This window comes from Ischnura elegans, chromosome 7 (genome assembly GCF_921293095.1).
Source record: "Ischnura elegans chromosome 7, ioIscEleg1.1, whole genome shotgun sequence".
NCBI classification, from domain to species: Eukaryota; Metazoa; Arthropoda; class Insecta; order Odonata; family Coenagrionidae; genus Ischnura; species Ischnura elegans.
Window position 1 is genome coordinate 117180018 of NC_060252.1, and position 20116 is coordinate 117200133.

Sequence of the window (20116 nt, forward strand, 5' to 3'; positions counted from 1 at the left end):
CTCTAAGGCATTTTTTTGTTGGGGAGGATGCCAAATAGAATGCTTGTAAGTATTTCGGATATTATGGAAAAAATCAAGTAATGAGTATCTAATTAAAATGCTAGTGAACATAAGTATGGGGAAGTCTAGCTATTGTGCATGAAATGTAAATAGTAAAAATAAATCGCAATGTGGAACCAGGACTTTACTGAAGTTATTGTTAAATTTATGCAAATATATTATTTCATGCATAGCAGCAAATAAACATAGGGATAACAACAAATTTTGCCATGATGAAATCAGAGCAAATAAAATTCACTCGGAAACTTTAAAAGTATAAGAACGGAAGCATTTATTGTTATCGTAAGGATAAAAATACACATACCTAGAGAATGTCCTAACCCCAGTGAAAATTTTGTATACAATTTCTATACAGGATGTATACAATGTACACATTTTGTATACAATTGTATACAGCTGTATAGAATGTATAAAATGTGTAAATTGTACACAATGTATACAATTTTATACAGAATGTGTACAATGTGCACATTTAGTATACAATTGTATACAGCTGTATAGAATGCATAAAATGTGTAAATTGTATACTATGTATACAATTTTATACAGAATGTGTACAATGTGCAAATTTTGTATGAATTTGTATAAAGCTGTATAAAATGTTTAATTTGTATAAATTTTATACATTTTATGAAAATTTATACAGTTGTGTAGGCTGTATAAAATTTGTACATTTTATACAATGTAAAGCCCGTATGACACTTGCCAATTTATTGGCCAATCCATTGGATATTGGATTGTGTACCCACTGACACACGCCAATTTCTAGCCCAATCTCAGTTTCACAATATTGGGCACAATTTCTTGGCCAATCTACAATTTAGAACAGGTTCTATTTTCTCGAGGCCAATCTCCAATCAGAACTCAGTCTTGTCGACTCCTAGTGGCCAAAACTAGAAGCTCTTTGCAAAACATTTCACCTCGGAATTTTAATATCATATATAAAAACTTTACAAGCATAGCAACCCATAAAATAGCTCAAATAATTAATGTGTACTTTGAGAGAATATAAATTCACAAACATCAACTGTCTAAAGTGGGTAATTCGGAAATAACATTTCGGATATTTAATGAATAAAAACGTCGTGTTTCTCCTCGATAGCGTCTATATTTTGTTTATTTTACAATTATTAAACTATTTTTCATGATTTGAGCGCTAAAGTTTCGGGTGAAAGTCCCAATTGATGACACAATCTCTGTTTATTCGATGAACATATTCCAGCCAAAACGAGCCGCTACGTTATCTTGGCTCACCTATGAGATCACCATATTGCCTATCTCTCATCATTCAAGGAACTCACCCGAATGAAATTTCGAGCAATTCGAGAATATCTTTGCAGCCCCTCGAAATAGTTATTAAATTTACAATTATTATGCCACCTCCCATTCTGTAGCTCAGTGGCAATTAACCTGCGTCTTGAGATGCTCTTTTGTCATTTTGTGTTATGTGGCGTTCTCTAGTGGGGTATTAGAACACTATAACGGCCAATATTGGTGTAAATATTGGTACGTGTCATACGATGCGTAAAGCCCAATATTTTTACCAATATTGGGCCAATTTATTGGCCAATATATTGGCCAATAAATTGGCAAGTGTCATACGGGCTTAAAGGTATGCGTACATCAATGTGTAAATATCTGGGTTTGGGAGTTAAAGCACCACAACTATGCTCATTTTCTATTCTTTACACCGTAACGCATTTTTACTTTAAAAAATGGTGTTAAAATTGTTGCTAATTATTTTTAAACTTAAGAAATTATTATAAACACCAAAGAGTTCCAATAAACCATTCCTTTATTGTTGGTTAACCGAATTAAATTAAAGAAATTGTAATATTTTGAAAATGTTTCTAAAATTGTTGCTAACTTGGTTTAAACATTAGTAATCGTTATAAACATAATAGAATAAGAGTATCACTCATTCCACGTTTCTCAACCGTATAAAATGTGGGAATTCTTAATTTTTGTAAAAGTTGCTAAATTTGTTTACATTTAAGTAATTGTTATAATCAACAAAAAGGCTCAGCCAACTCTTCTCAACCATACAACATGCGGAAATTGTTAAATTTTTAAAAGTTGCTAGCTTTATTTAAACTTTACATTTTCTTATGAACAATGTAGATTAATAAGTTATTAATTTGCTGTTTTGTAACCCGTAAGGTATGTAGAAATCGTTAATGCTGGTAAATGTTATTAGCATTGTTGCTAACTTTGTTTAAACTTAGTTAATTGTTATAAACAATAGTAAACTTCAAAATAGCATTCATTTGTTGTTCTGAAACTATAGAAGGGGTGAAAATGTAAAAAAATAATTTCTCGCATAAAATCTCGCAAGTGAGCACGCTTCTTATTCCCGCCGATTATATTCAAATAATCGATTATGCAATATAATCGGATGTCCATAATCGATTCAATAATCGCAATAATCGAAAGCAAATAATCGATTATTACGTACAATCGATTTCTTTGCCCATCTTTTGTTACCGTTATTTTGTGATGGCGAATTTAGCTGTGATGAAAAATATTGATTAGTAGCAAATATACGTTGAAGTATGCTATGGAAGAAGAAAATAATCCGTGCTTCGTAGTGAATACTGACAAAAAGGGATTGAAAGAATACTGTTTCATGCACAATTGAATCAACGCCTGAATAAGTTTTTGAATTCCCGGAAACAGTGGCTTTTAGCGTCACGAAGAGATTTAAGAAGTTGCCATTGTCAGCATCAACCCATCTCTGCTGTGCTGCATGTTAATGTAAGTAAATGGAACATTTTTTTTCCATTCGATACTTATGTATGATTAATGAACCGCCAATTACTATCCATTAATTATTTAAGATTACTCATTATTTTATTCTCAGGGTAATTACAATTTAGCATGGTCTTTACTTTCGCTGGCATAGTGAAAAGAATCCATTCAGACGGTTAAAGTTGAAATATCAGGGTTCTCGCAGTAGAATCCACTTTGTTAACAGTTCTTTATGACATTAGTCTCAACCTCAATTAACTCATTTATGAATGATTTATCTTGAAAATGAGTAACTATTTGGAATATGTCGAGGAATAATAGCAATTAATAAGCTGTTCTAAACATAGCCATCAGTTGAACTCTCTCCGATCGTTATAATTTAGCCAACGATTTGTGCTTTAGTACATTTTAACAGACAATCCACTTGGCTTAGTGTGTAGTTTTATGGGGAAACACAAGTGCTGCTGCTAGAGCATTCTCTATGCAAAAAAGAGCCTTGAAAGTTATGGCAAATGTGTCCATCAGGTCTCCTGGAAAGCCATTATTTCTAAAATATAATATAATGACACTACCAAGTATGTACATTTTTTACTGTGCATTATTTGTAAAAAAAGAACCCTACCTTATTTTTACCAAACTCCTCGGTTCATGCCTATCTGACCCGTGGGAGTGAAAATATACATATTTTACAACAATTATGTGCCAAAAGAGGTCCACATCACTCTGCCTCGCTCATTTTTAACAAATTGCCTACGAGTATAAAACATATTTCAAATATTAATGTTTTTAAGACAGAATTTAAAAAATTTTTACAGCCTAAGGGTTATTATAATGTAAATGAATTCTTGTCTGATAGTGTATGACAACATGTATGTTTTGATGTTCTATGTCACATGTTCTATGTCTGTTCTATGTCTCCCTGACAATGTTCTATGTCACATGTTTGACCCATGGAACAATAAAGATATTATTATTATTACATATTGCACTCAAGGGCATAAGTAACACGTTTCTAAGTTGTTTCTGTACAATAAGATTGCAATCCTTAAAATTTTTGTTATGTAATCAATTACTCGTGTTTGTTGATAGAAAAATTAGTGGTATATTAAAATCTATGGTTATCACCTGTTTGATAAGCATGTAGGCAGGATTTATGATGATTAAGTACCAAGTCTGCTAAGGAAGTATAATGTAAGCAAATCAATTGGTATTAGTGTATTTATAACAATTTTATATTTACAGGCTGCAGTAAATTAAAACAACATAATAGCCAGTGCCTCATGTGGATGGGAGGAATGGCACCTGGGTTTTCTCACTTGGAGAGGAAAGTAGGTGCTTTATTGGCTTGTGACCCAAAGCAAAAGGGTGCTGCTGTGGAGGAGATGAAATTCAGCCAATTGCCATTGACATCAGATGAGGATTTCATCAAACTCTGCCGTAGGATAAGTGAAGATCCCTCATTTGAGCCAAAGGTGGTAAGTGAATAATGATAATTTGTGTACTGCCATCCTGATTCAAACAATGTATGATTTTTTAAATGAAAGAACAATTAAGTTTTTGTAAGAAAGTTTCATAAGAGTTTCATTTGTAAGAAAGTTTCAGAAGTATATCTTGAGCTCGCCAGACATTCGTAGGTGCTTGGAATTCCAACTGCTATAAAAATACTCAAGTACAACATAATTTTGAAGTGGGTATGGATTAATGTCCAATGAAATATTAAAAAATTATGGTATGATTATGGTATGATTGGATTTTTGTTATTTCATATGCACTTGTGCACACATACTACATGTGCATACTAACCATGACAACTGTGTTAATTTCATTGGTGAATTTTTCTTCTGGCTGAAAACATGATTTTTATTATTCTTGTATTAGCTGTTAACTCTTCATTGATTTGGTCTTTTTTATCTCTAGATGCAATGTTTGGTAGCAGTTGAATGAGCACTTCTACAAAATATGTTGCGTCGTCTTAGAATGACAATGTAGCAGAGCTGTAAGCCCTTACAGGCAAACTTCAGAAGAATTCGGTTAAGAAATCATTTTATAGCACTCCAGTGTGTCCTGTTATTTTTTGTGAGTGCATCCAACAAGATATTCTAAGATTATTATAATAATTGATCATTGAAATGAACTTTTAACTTATTACATTAAGTGATATTAACAATGTTTTTTATAATTTTATAGGTGTATGCAGAAGGGTCGACCGTGATGCATCAGATGTGGAGCTGAAAGGGTGTCTGAGTAATTGGCTCAACCAGGCTAAAGTCGGGAAAATAAGATAGTAAGTAGTTGCTTCTCATTTCTCTGCCACACTAATTCGATCATCCCAGACATTTTCTTCATATTTTCCATTCCCTCTTACAATAGGTATACACTATAATGTTCCATGATGTATCATTTCACATGGAGTAATTACTATTTTCTCTTCAGGGATTGGCAGGATAAACAGACTGAGGATCAGGCTGATGAAGACAATAATTTTGCTTAATAAGTTCATCAGTAACGATCTATAAGTATGTAACCATGTAAGTTCCATGCGCAACCTTGTACTCCCATAACTAAACAAGAATTCAAAAGAATGAAGTTTTAATTTTACATTCTCACAGCCAATCAGCATACTTGTGAATGTTTTGATGAAATTCGAGCAATATGTTTTTACCTTTTGAAGATTTCTGTATTTTAGTTATTACCATGTGTGGCCTAGGGGGTCATAAATTTTTTAAAGTGTTTCTGTCTTTGATGTTTCCTATTCAGTTTGTAAGTATTTCACTCACTTCATTAATAATGATTAACTATCGATGACTAGATATCTACTTTCGGTATGTCCACCGCTGCCTCAGCATGTACATAATTAATGAGAAAAATAAATTCTTCAGCATTTATTTGTTGCCCATTTTATTAAATAAATTTAGCTCCCAAATTCTGTGCATGTGAAATGACTAACAATTGATAGAGTGGAAAATTTTAAATTTTGTTGTTCTAAATTAATCATTATTTAGGAGAGCATTTTAAAAGCAGAAATTTTAAGTCAGTTTTTCCTCAGCAAGTGTCACTACAGAAATGGTAGGTGTGGAACTAGTTTTCCTAGTATGTAGCAATGTGACACTACACATTTTCAGCAGGTGTGATGTGACAAGTTTGATGCGACAAGTTTGCTGCAAGTTTGATGCGACAAGTGTGCTGCATGTTTGAAAAAGCATAACAAGGCGGTTTGATTCAAGCTTGCAGGCTTGTCATGACAAGCTTTCTGCAAACTTACAACTATGTCGTGACAAGCTTGCAGCAAGTTTAGCATGCTATCTGGGATCAATGTTAACACACATAAAGAACTCAGAACAATATTTCAATTGCCAGCTCACTGAAGAGTCGATGAACTAATATTGTCCACCAACAAGAAGATAAAGGTATCACCAATTATCAATGGGAACACAAATTAAGAACTCAAAAGAGTAATCTAATTGCCAGCTCACTGAAGAGTCCATCAGCTAACATTGTTCATCACAGGAAGCTAAAGTTCTAAATACAAATGTATACAATTTTATACAGGATTTCCTGTATAAAACTGTACACAATTGTATACAAAATGTGTACATTGTATACAAATTTGGCTTCATACAATTGTATACAGTGTATACAATTTACACATTTTCATACACTGTATACAATTGTATACATTTCATACAATTGCATACGTTTCATACATTTGTATACATTTCATACAATTGTATACATTTCATACAGTTGTATACATTTCATACAATTGTATACATTTCATACAATGTATACATTTCATACAATTGTATACATTTCATACAATTGTATACAGTGTATTTAATGTGTAAATTGTATACACTGTATACAATTGTATGAAGCCAAATTTGTATACAATGTACACATTTTGTATACAATTGTGTACAGGTTTATACAGGAAATCCTGTATGAAATTGTATACAATTGTATACAAAATTTTCACTGGGGAAATTAGGCAACTAGCTAAGCAATTTACCACGATAGCGTTAATTGACGTTAAAAATAAAAATAACAACAATGGAAAAATATTTGTATTCCTTCTTGTAAAAACCAATTAAATAAACACAATCTAATCATTGCGTTAAAAGTCATAAGGAAAGATAAAATATCTTGTAATAAAGTAATTACCTATCCTCGTTAATGCAAAAGTATCTTTTTGTTATTTCGCTTTGAATATTTGTAAAAGTTTTTTTTTAAGGTATAAGAACAATTATGAGAATATATAACTGTTTTTTGCATTATAAAATGAAAGTAATAAAAAAATACATTGTAAAAAGTCACCCCCAAAGACGTCCTTGCAGAGCAAAACCGGGTAAAATAGAAAAACACAGAAAAAATCGAAAAAAAAAAATTTTTCGGAGCTCTCCGCACGGCAAACAGGCGAAGAGTGGTGACTGACCCTCTCCCATACCCTAAATGCGGTGGCTGGCGCTCAGGGCGGAATATAACGCAAAAGGGAATCATGACGTAGCGTCTACGTCATCAGTCACTGGGTAGTGGCTGCCATGACGTAGACGCTACGTCATCAGCACGGAACGTGTTAAACGGGAAGATGGGTAAGCGTGTGGTAGGTATAGACCAGGTAAGCGATAGGATTCTGGTGGTAGAAATTGAGGCACGGCCCACCAACCTTGTGGTGGTCCAGGTTTACATGCCCCCTAGCAATCATAGGGAGGAAGAAGTAGATGAGGTGTATGAACAGTAGGGTGGTGCGAAAAAACTCAAGTTACAAATTTCGTGTCGTAATAGCGCGGAAAAGTTGCGATACGTTAGTACAAGAAAAATAAAAAAAGAATCATTAAAATCGGACGTCATCTTCCGATCCCGCAAAGCACCTGAAAAAATGACAAAAATGAAAGAAATCGTTTTTTTTTCGTTGTAAAAAAATGAAATAAAATTAATATCTTTTAACGCAACAGCAAAAAATGGTTACAAATAGCATAGTTTATTATTAATGTATGCATATTTATGGTTTTAAACTGTTATTACCGATCACACCGGATCATTAAAAATGTATAAATTTTGCAATTTTGCCGGTTTTTCATAGTTTTGTAATAATTACTTGAGGATAATTTTTGCGAAGTTTTAAATAGTCCTTTAGATCCAAATGACAATAAAACTGGCCACTAGAATTGAAAGGCAAAATTGCACCTTAAAAGGGCAGCATGTTAACCCTATTGAAACCGAAAGTGAAGATGTTGAGGTTTTAAATGACGCAACGCAAAGTTCAACAATCAAGGAGAAATTTGTTGACCAGGAAGATCACATGCCTAGTACACCCAAAAAAATATAAATCACCATGGCAAATTAGGGTAAATTTATAAACTACAGCTTTTCATTGTGATCAATACGGGGTATCTCACCGTGCAGCTGCTGCTATAGCATCAAGTGTATTTGTAGACAATGGTGTTATAACTGAAGAATATACTTCTAAGTTCATTGACTGATGTAGAATTAGAAGGGAAAAGAGAAATATTATTAGCGATATACAGCAAATCCATCTTGATCTAGGTGAGCTACACGGGCTATACTTTGACGGAAGGATATACAATACCATAGTAATAGAAATGATTGAATTGAAAGAGTACTGCCGGACAGTTAAAGCGGATGACCAGTCTCTAATAAAAGAACCGGATTTTGTGCATTTCAGCCATGTTTCTCCAAGCTTCGGGTCTGCTAAAGATATAGTGGTCTCCTTATTATCTTATCTCTCTGATCAAGGAGTATCATTAGAGTACTTAGGGTTAGTTTGCTGTGATGGCACGAACATCAAAATTAGATGGAAAGGTGCACTATTAGAAAGCTCGTAGGAAACATTGGACCTTCGCTGCAGTGGGCAGTTGGTTTACTTCATTTCATTGAATTACTTTTGTTATATTTTTCAGTATTTAGATGGTGATACAAGTGGCCAAAAATCATTAAGTGGGCCAATTGGACTAATCTGAATGGTAATGGAAAGCTTCCAATTCTGCATTTCCAAGCAATTAAATGTGAAATTCTACAAGTTGATAGATAAATTTTGAGCAAGGACAAAAGATACCTTATTGACATTAGACAAGCAATCACAAGTGCTGAATTTCCAAATGACTTACCAAACCAATTTTGCATGCTCGATGACTCGTGTGGACAGAGCAATGGAAACCTCTCGATACATACCTGAATATTAAAAGAAAGTAGTTTTCCCTGTTATTGAATGGAACTCTAAATTTGACCACGCAGAGAACGTATTGATGGCGATGGTTTTTGATTACAGAAGGCACATTAGAGAGCTAGGGCTAAAAAGAGTATTTAAGGCCAGACGGACTTAACTAAAAGCAAACCTATCGTAAACTTCATTACTCCTGCCATGAACTTCGAAATAAATGACTGTATAGAATTGATTGCCTGGAATAGGTGCTTTCCATTCATTGACACAAGTCGACTTGGGTCGCGGTTTTCGTGTTCCATTCTGTGTGTGTCGCCGACTGTTGTGACACAAGTCAACAAACGGTAACGCACAGGAATAGGAGAGTTTTAAACAGTTTCCGTGAGTCGACACAAGTCGACTCGTGAGTCACATGAATGGAAAGCACCCAATGTAGTCAAACTATCTACTCCACTTCTTCTTATGAGAATAATTGCTAATGAAGAAATAGCTTCCTTCATTGAATCTGGTGATAAACAAGATTGGGATATTATAACTTCCTACATCACAGGCAAACAATGGAGCCGTGTGTGAAATTGGTAACAGAGGCATCCCTTAAGCTTTGTGGCTATCGATCCAGAGATGGATTTATTAGGGCTATATTCAAATCAAGGTCCATTATGCCCGACTTCACCACAAAATCGCAGTACAAAGTAGTTTTTTCAAGCTAAAATTTAAAAGAAGGACAAAAAATTTAAATATTATAAATAGCAGTAACCCTCATTAGTTGGATGGATGGAGGGTGTGGGTAGAACTCAAAGTGCAGCCACCTCTCCGCGGTGAGTTCTGGATTGTTTAAATATAATTATATCATATATAAACAAAGGATGAGCTGCATAATCAAACTTTTTTAAAACAAAAATTTTAGCCTAAAATATTACCTTAAGTAATTATTACACAACTCTGAAAAACCGGCAAAATTGCAAAATTTATACATTTTTAATGATCTGATGTGATCGGTAATAACAGTTTAAAACCATAAATATGCATATATTAATAATAACCTATGCTATTTGTAACCATTTTTTGCTGTGGCGTTAAAAGATATTAATTTTATTTCATTTTTTTACAACGAAAAAAAAAACATTTTTTTTTCATTTTCGTCATTTTTTCAGGTGCTTTGCGGGATCGGAAGATGACGTCCGATTTTAATAATTCTTTTTTTGTTTTTCTTGTACTAACGTATCGCAACTTTTCCGCGCTATTATGACACGAAATTTGTAACTTGAGTTTTTTCGCACCAGCCTAATGAACAGCTCGAGGAAATAATTAGAGACACACCGGGTAAGAAAAATCTGGTAGTGATGGGGGACTGGAATGCCTCAGTGGGGGAAGGGAGGGATGGGCAAGAAATAGGAGATTTTGGTCTAGGAATACGAAACGGCAGGGGAGAGAAAGCAGCAGAATTTTGTAGGAGAAACAAATTATTCCTCACTAACACGTGGTTCAATCATCATAAAGGGCGAAGGTACACGTGGAAAAGTCCAGGGGATGTGTGGAGATATCAAATAGACTACATTATGGTAAGACAGAGGTTTAGGAATAGTGTGAAAAACTCGCGCAGCTTCCCCGCAGCAGATGCGGATTCGGACCACAATCTAGTACTCATGAAATGCAATGTAAGATTCAAAAGACTTATGAAAGTTAGGAAGGCGAAGAAATGGAACGTAGAAGCCCTGAAGGGGAGTATGAGGAGAGAATATCAGGAACTAGTGGACATTAGTATACGGGAGATTGAAAGTACTAAGACTGTTGAGGAAAGATGGGATAATATTAAAACGGGAATAGTCAAAGCGGCGGAGAAGTCAATTGGTTACGTTGACAGTAGAAGGATAAAGAAGCCGTGGGTAACGGAGAACACGATAAGGGAAATGGAGGAGAGGAGGAAGTGGAAGAACGTGGACACGGAACAGGGAAAAAGAATCTATAGGGAACTGAATAATCAATTAGGACGTGAAACTAAGAGGGCAAGGGAGGCTTGGTGGAAAAGACAGTGTGAGGAAATGGAAAAGTTCCAGAAGGATGGAGAAATAGGCGCGTTGTACGCCAAAGTTAAGTCGCTATCGGGCGGCAAAAGAGGACAAGCCATGTCTAAAATTAAGGCTAAAGATGGGAGGATGCTAACCGAGCGAGAAGAGGTACAGAGTAGATGGAAGGAATACGTGGAGGACCTGTATGACGGAATGAACAGACCAGAGAGATTGACTCTAGAGGAGGAAAGTGCAGTGGAGGAGGATAATCTTGGGCCGGGGATATTAGATTCGGAAATAGAGAGAGCACTTCGTGATATGAAGGCTAGGAAAGCAGTAGGCGTGGACAATATCCCGTGTGAGCTTCTGAAGAATCTAGGGAAGGAAGGTAAGAATAGGTTTTTCGAACTAGTGCGCAGGATCTATGAGGAGGGATGCTGGCCGGAAGATTTCGTGAAGACGGTTTAAATTCCGCTTCCGAAAAAGAAGAAATCTGTGGAATGCGGAGATTATAGGACTATCAGCTTAATATCGCATGCGGCGAAAGTGGTGCTGAGGATATTGAACAGACGAATGGAGGCGAGGGCAAACGAGTATTTGGGCGAAGATCAATTTGGTTTCAGAAAGGGGAAGTCAACTCGTGATGCAATAGCAATAATGAGGTCCCTCGTGGAGAGGAACCTAGAATACGACCAGGACGTATATGCGTGTTTCGTGGATTTTGAAAAAGCGTTTGATAGAGTGAACTGGGTAAAGATAATGGATATTCTCAAGAGAATAGGTGTAGATTGGAGGGATAGACGACTGATTCGTAATCTGTATATGGCCCAGACTGCACAAGTGAGGGTAGCGGATGGAGAATCCGGGTGGGCAAGCATTGGCCGAGGTGTGAGGCAAGGCTGTCCTCTATCGCCGCTGCTCTTTAACGTGTACGCTGAAGAGATGGTACGGGAAGCATGGGATGAGTTAGAAGCTGGAATAAAAGTGGGAGGAATGATGTTCAAATCAGTGAGATTCGCGGATGATCAGGCGCTGATTAGCCAGTCAGCAAGGGGGCTTCAGGCTCTAGTGGATGCGTTATACGAGCGTTGCGAGGAATATGGGATGAGGATTAATCACAAGAAAACTAAGGTAATGCGGTTTTGTAAAGCATCACGAGGGAGGAATGTGAGACTTAAGATAAAGATGGGTGGTGAAAAACTTGAGCAGGTTGAGCAATTCAACTATTTAGGCAGTACGTTAGAGGAAAACGGATACAGTAGTAAGGACATTAGGAAGAGAATTGCATTAGCGAAGGAGGCGTTCATGAACCGGAAGGAGCTTCTAAGAGGATCGTTATGTAAGAGTTTAAAGAAAAGGTTAGTGAAGAGTTTGATCTGGAGAGTAGCTCTCTACGGTGCGGAAACGTGGACACTGAGGAAAGAAGACGAGAGAAGATTGGAGGCATTCGAGATGTGGGTATGGAGAAGAATGGAGAGGGTGAAATGGACGGAGAGGAAAAGGAACGACGAAGTGCTGGATATGGTTGGCGAGGAGAGGCAGCTTTCAGATGAGATACGCAGGAGACAGAAGGTATGGATGGAGTTAGTGCTTAGTGGTGAGGGGATGTTGAAAATGGTGCTAGAGGGTAGAATGTTAGGGAAACGAGGGAGGGGAAGGAGAAGAATAGGATTTTTAGATAGATTGAAAGAGAGTAGGCCTTACTGTGAGTTAAAGAAGGCAGTGCTGGAAGGAAAGGGAGGCTCCCAGATCACTTCTTGCGTACTCCATGGAAACCTACCTTAATCGGTAGAATACTATAATAATAATAATATGTTTTAGAGGAAATTCAATACCCAAGACCTATGCTACCAGGAACGCATCCCTATCTTCCCAATGTTAAAACGCTCTTGTATAACGCAAATTTGTATAGCGCAAAGACCCCAAGGAACGCATTCCTTGCGCTATACGAGACATGGGTGTATTTCATGCAATATGATCAACAGCTATGCAGAGCATATAGTTGTTATGAAAGTGCTTTTGAGAAAATCTTTTCATCTGTACTGGAGAGTGGCTATCTTTGGAGAAGTCAGGTATTATATCCAAATACGCAGGAATTCTATCCTTAGTAGGATAGGTTTTTCAATCGCTATGCTGTATCAAAACAGGTAAATACATTGCAGGGTTATAGAGATGGCTTTTAAATAATACGATAAATATTTTTTGATTTGACCTACTACATCCTAGTCTCAGTGGTCTCATTCCCGTGTATTTTATGCAATACGACCTATTACAGGAAATCCACAGGCAAATTAAAGATGGAAGGAAAATACATATTTTTAAAATATTTCAGGATAACAGAGCAGGTGAATCAGCGAAGTATTGTCTACGAGTGTTTTATTCATTGCTAAATGTTTGACAGTATTTAGTTTTGACTCATCAGGTGTGAACTATATTTTATGCTCCTATAAATTTGTCATCAAAAGAGGGTGTCGGCCAAAGATAAAAAACACAGGGAACGAAGAAAAGGATTTAAAATGTAAGATATAATGACGAAATCGGCGCTCAAGTTATTGGGAAGTCGTTCATTAATGATGATCATATGCCACGCAAAACGAGTGGATCGCCTCGCCCTAGCTGCTCCCCATCGGGATTTTCAACAAATGCGTGCGCTACATAAAATAAATGACTTCCTTCCCATCGTGCAGATGGAGCACTAAGTAAGCTAGACTGAATATATTCATGACTTCACCGCTTCCGGGTCATTTCTCAGAGTGAACTGCCGTGGAGAGAATTTTAAGTGTCATTTCTATCCTTTCGTGAGACAAAAACTTTGATGGCACGTTGTTATTAGTCCCCATCAGGCAAAGTTTTGGACTCTTTCCTCGTAAGAGGACATGGAAGTTTAGTGGACCATTTATAAAATTGCAACTTTCTGGGAATTCGTGAGGTATGAATGCTTTTTTCCACTCTGAGACGCTCGTTCTGTTAGGGTGTCTTGTTTGAAAAATTGTATTATCTTTCATACAGGAAAAACTAAATAAACCAGAGCGTATTTGTGAGTAACAAGTAGTTTGCTAATATACCTACATGTAATTAAAGGCATAAAAAGGCAGTTAAATATTTATTTATCCCAATAAAATAACATTTTACCTTCAGTTTTTATAATTAGGACACAACTTGGAAATGTTTGCCACGGTACCAAAGGAGTAAGTTTCAATTTAAAGTCACAAGTTACTCTTGTAATACCAGTTCATTTTCGAAAAAAATACACAAAAATGATGGCAAAAAAGGTAAGAAAAGATTATGTTGTATAGTTGGATACCCCAGGATTCTGTAAACTGAGTAATAAGGATAGTTACATCAATGAAACCGATAGAATATTCAGCTAAATATCTTTCAACATTGTTTAATTGTGGTCTCTTAGGGTATGTTCCTGCGATGAATTTATTTTTCGCATGGCAACTCGAAGTGTGAACTTGGTTGCAGCTGATGACAGAAGGACATATTGGACTTATGTCAAAGGAATTTCCTCACACAGCGAGAATGGATCCTCGACCTTGTTTACCGAGCAAAGAGAGAAAAGGAGAGAGGTGGAGGAGCAATAGACTCACGAGGAAGTGAAAGTAATCACATAACTCGGAATAAAGGGCCAGAGAGTCTCACAGACCTCAAACGTTTGACAGCAAATTTCTGCAATTGTTTCAAAGACTCAGCTTTTATTACATCTCTTCCCACAGGGCAAAAATACCCAAGGAATTCGTTTGAAAATAGGATGAGAAAATTAATTGAAATGCCAATGGTTTACAGTGCCATTGGTTTTACCAATTATACTTCAAGGCAATTTTATCAACAAAAAATACTAGAATAATTGAGGAAGTGCGAATAAAATACGTCCAAAACAGCTGCAAAACATGAATAAATATTTTATCTATGACAAAACTTCCGCAAGAAGTTTGAGTGACGATTTTTATCCAAACAAAAAATTACTGAACTAAAATGAGAAAAAATTTGTTTCAAGTTTTTACAAAAGAAATGATGGGGATTTAATCACACCAAGTCCATTTTAGATTAAATTCTGACCCACGATAGTCATGAGAAACTGATGTAGTTAGAGTTATTAGTCATAAGGTTACATGACAGTTCAAAATTACTTTTTTTTAGCATGCTAGCTCATTATGTGCAATCCTTACTCCAACGCAGGTCACTTTTCCGAAATTTTAGATATTTTTAATAATTTTACCACATTGCATCGAAAGTTGAAATATCTTCCACTAAATCCTCCAAGGAGCATTTCTTCGTAGATGTCCGAACTTAATATTACTGCGGCAACATAAAAAACAATCAAATTGAAACCAACGAACTTTTACATTGCCCGCAGTTTACGAAGTTTCGCGACAATGTAACATTACGTCATTAGCCCTCAAAGTGATTAAATTCATATGAATTTCCTTTCGCCTTTTACCACAGTGAACTCAATCTAAACTTTATCAAACTTCTTACAGTGTTGAGAATAGTTGACGTAACATTAGAGAGGGGATGAGACTCACATCCCTGTTGATGCTGCAGGAAGACCTTTGAGGATGGGGACTCCTTGGGCACGTATCTGTAGAACTCCTCGTCGCCGCAGTATCACTTGATGGAGTAGAGGGGCGAGCACTCGAGGTCGTAGTGGCAGCCGAGCTTCGCCCGGTCGCTGTGACGCACCGCCTCTGGCACTTCGATGCGAACATCGCGCAGACCACTAGCCCCCAGAAACAGAGCTAGACAAGAAAAGAAAGGAGACGGTCCATTGAATACCTACTTCAGAAACAAGCAATCATACTTGCCCTCTAAATAAATCCAACAAAATGAAGCATACATTAACGTATTTACACTGAAAATACGCATTTTGAACAATCTTTCGTGAGACTATAGGGAGAGGGAGTGAGGGGGTCGAGCCGAATCTCAAGATATATCACTGATCAAATCACCAAAATCCCTTCACGTAATTAATGGACGCTTCTTACCCAACATTTTGACAAATAGTAATTACTTTTAATTTTTTTTTCGTTTACGTTAAAATACCCAGATAACACGGCATTTGTATTACATCAATAATACACAAAAAATATGTGACCAATTACATATGTATAAGATGGAATACGATCATACTAAATCTGTATATTTCACGTAAAAGTGGTTCAAAAGTCCCTATGGATGTATGCATACCTGCGTATTACAAATTGGAAATCTGAATACCCATACATAAAATATACATATGTATACGATCCTATTACATCTGTATATTTCACGTAAAAGTGCTTCAGAAGTCCATTAGGATGTATGTATACTTGCATATTACAAATTTGAATTCTGAATACCCATACATGAAATATACCTATGTATACGATGGAATATAATCATATTATGTCTGTAAATTTCACATTAAAGACCTTCAGAAGTCCCTTAGGATGTATTTATACATACGTATCACAAATTGGAAATCTGAATACCCATACATGTAATATACATATGTATCTACAGGCCGTCGTGCAATAATTATACATATTCATTTTCTGGCCAAAATCCACTTAATATTAATATTCATAATAAGGTGAACCTATGCAAAATTTAAAGTTACAGCATTTATTTTTTTATTTCAAAAGGAATTTAGTGTTCAAATTTTCCTCAATTTTTATGCACCTCAGAAATAGGCATGTAATATTATAGGGCATGTTATACGCCCTTAGTAAGCATCTGAAAGAATGCATAGAAAATCTATATGAAGTGTATTCTATTTGCTCAAAAGCCTTTAGCTGATCAAAAATGGCAGAGAATAATAAAAAGAGCTACGGAAAGAAAGCATTGTATGAAAACTTACAGAAAGGAGATACTCAATAGCATTGACCATTTATGGAGGAAAAAAGATATGAAAATCAGAATATACTGGTAGCAAAACATTTATTTTAACAGATTAATACGTATAAAATATCATCCACACAAAGGATAGGTGTAAATACAAAACGTCGGCATTATGGAACATCAAGGTATGAAAAGAAAAACTGAAAACTCTCCTGGTCTGGATGGCATTAGAGGAATTGTTTTTAAAGAATGTAATCATGGCATCTTGACTTCCTTTTTCCATCTATAACGTCCTAAAACCTAAAAAGTAATTTGTGTTCAAAAACAAGGGTTGAAGGAATGCTATCACCAATTACCGACTTACTGCCGTATTACCTGTTTTCTAAGAAATAGAATGTTTGCTGTGCAAGTCTGATCAAGTTTTTGCACAGATATAACATCCTATATAGTTCTCAATTTGGCTTCTGAAACAAAAATCTATTATACCCATGCACTTTACTCTGCCAGTAATTTTACCAACAACAACATAAATCGTAACTTAAGTGTATACTTTGAATTGACAAACACCGTAAATTCTGTCTACCAGCAGATATCCCTCTGCAAATGTGAATAAATAGGAATTAGAGTTATTTTCATATTTGGTAAAATCTTATATGACAAATGGATTACAAGTTGGGGAAGTCCAGAAAGATTGCAAATACTTCATCTCAGATATTCGACTTGTATCAGCTGGGATAACTCTGTATTGGGTTACCAACCAATAAATTAACTCTAAATGTATTGAAATAATAATTCACGTTATTCTCAGCATCTCACAAGGTTTTCCATGGAATGAGATCCCATTTTGACCGTTCTGTTAGTGTGCTCTAGGGTAAGCAAAATTTCATCGTGTTCACCTTGGTCGACTATTACAATGGTCAACTATAGCATTTAAAATTATTGTAAAAAGTTAAGCTATCTACAGTCCGGCCGCCGAGAGTTGTCCGATGACAGCTCAGAAGAAGGGGTGGGGAACCCTTTGCCAAAACGGTTTGCAGCCAATCGCTGTCCCCCAAACGCACCTCACACCCTCGCCTAGTCAAGCAACGTTGTCACATGTGTATGAAGTACTGAAATAAGCCTGAATCACCAAAACAAAACTTTCCATAGATTGTCTCTTTGCTCTTGCGTGCGTTCTTAGTTCACTGTGCTGTAGGCATTGCTGTGGTGGTATTCTGGATAGTTACTTGTGCTTTTTCCAATGCTTTTCACGAAAACTTCTCAGCGCTTTCGGCGGAAGTATTTCAATTTCTCAATTATGTTGCGTTTTAAAAGCATAGGATAAAACGAATAGAAGGAAAATTACTTTCTTTATTTAATGTCAAATCAGAAACTGCATTTGGTTCACTGGAGTCCTTTCTATGATTGTTTTTTTTCCTAGAGTTATCATTTACACTCCGGCATTTAAATTAGCAGCATTTTTCTATATTTTACTTCAATTACCGGTTCGTTTGAGGGCAATACGTGATATTTGCGCGACCGCTATTTTTCTCAGTGAGGGCAGAGTAGTAGGAAAGTAAAGGATAAAAAGGTAATGCTGACCGCGACTCTTCCGTTGGCCCTTCATGCCCGTCGTCCCTTCCGGCTCCTTTCTTCACGGAACCCTTTGGTTTACGTGTGGTGTGGGCGTTTCCCTTTCTGACCTAGCAACATTGCCCCCTACCCCTTCTAGCTGTCAACGGACAACTCTCCGCGGCCGGACTGTACTATATGCTACCCATGCTGTTAGTACTGATGTACAAAGTTTTGTGTACTTTTCCTAATACATACATATATTACTCCCACATCTCTTCCGGCACTATTATTTAGGGTGTAAATTCCCAACACCTCAATTGTTTAAAATAAAAAAACAACTGTATGCAACAAATATGTAATGTTGTGCTATATGTGAGATCCTATATGTCTCTAGTTGACCTCCACAACCACTATAACTACCACAAGGAGATCTGAGGCTTTTCATACTAAGCAACAAAATTTAAAATTGTGTCCTTGGGGTCCATAATACATAGGGATAAAACTATATGATGCATTTCCATGCCATGTGAAAAAGAGACAACTTTGAATGGCTTTGAAAAGACAATTACATAACTTTCTTTGTGAGAAATGTCTCTTTAGAGAACTATTACAAAGCTGAGGTTCCAATGTAAACGTATTTTTCATTGTTCTCATACAGTTTTGGAACATATTATATGTTCTATACATACATTCCTTGAAATGCCTTTGGACCAAATACTGACACAAAATAATTGCTAACAAACGTGAAAGGGCCATTCATCCCTCCTCCCCTGATGGGATGCAAGAATGATGAAACTTCAATTCAGGGAACCAACCCAAGGAGGAAGGAAAGTCAAAATGATATCACTTTGACCTCAAAATGACCTACAAAAAGTCACTACTCAGTCATGACTGCAAAAGCTAACTTTTTGAGGGTCATTCTGAGGTCAAAGTGATGTCATTTTGACTTTGAATTCATTTGTCACATGAAAGTATAAAGAACCTATTGAAAATTTAATCAGGTCAAATATTGCCAACCAGTGGCATAGTATAAGGGAGATCCAGGGGGTCCGGACACCCCGGACCTTTTTCCCCCCTGGTTTTGGATCCCCCATCCCACACAAAATTCCTGATTATAAAATTGATTTCAACACTACTCACTCCCTCAGCATTTCAACCTGAAGGTTGGTTTGGAAAGGTGAGGGTAGAGCTCAACCCAGGCACTTCACACAACCAGGCACACAAATATCACACATAAACGGAGGGGGGCTTGTTTCTTTCCCTGGGCTAGATCTACAGATGAATATTAATTTCGGGGAGTCCAAAGCTTCACCCCCCGTTTGAACCTGGGACCCTTTGGCTAATAGCCAGTTTCTACATCCATTAGGTTTTAGGTCTCAATTTACTAGGCGGCGTCCCCTAAAATTCCCCCTTCTGCCCTCACCCCCAGTGTCTCCCCAAGACGCGACTGCGCCACTAGTCCCGGGCGATATATTGTGAAGTATCGTCATATTTAATTAAATTCGTAATATGAAATTGATATTTGAAAATAATCGATTAATGGTGGAGCGCAATAAAAGTATCGGGACTGATAAAATATCGTAACGGAAAAAAATATCACGATACATCATACAATGAAAATATGGGTGGGATAAATTAACGGAGCCTTTTAAATATATTGGTAGCGTTAAAAATAGCCTTCCTACAAAATATTACGATGTATCATAAGGTAGAAAGTGGACTTTCGATAAGATAACGATTTTTA

General features: G+C 36.3%; 2 long non-coding RNA genes across 2 annotated transcripts; both read left to right on the forward strand.

Moving 5' to 3' along the window:
* The first annotated feature begins 2781 nt into the window (after window positions 1-2781).
* LOC124161900 lies at window positions 2782-4812 on the forward strand. The gene is made up of 3 exons (XR_006865423.1): window positions 2782-2814; window positions 4051-4283; window positions 4726-4812. It is a non-coding gene; the product is annotated as an uncharacterized LOC124161900 (long non-coding RNA).
* A 186-nt stretch (window positions 4813-4998) lies between these two features.
* On the forward strand, window positions 4999-5693 carry LOC124161901. Its single transcript, XR_006865424.1, has 2 exons — window positions 4999-5092; window positions 5242-5693. It is a non-coding gene; the product is annotated as an uncharacterized LOC124161901 (long non-coding RNA).
* Window positions 5694-20116: the final 14423 nt, after the last annotated feature.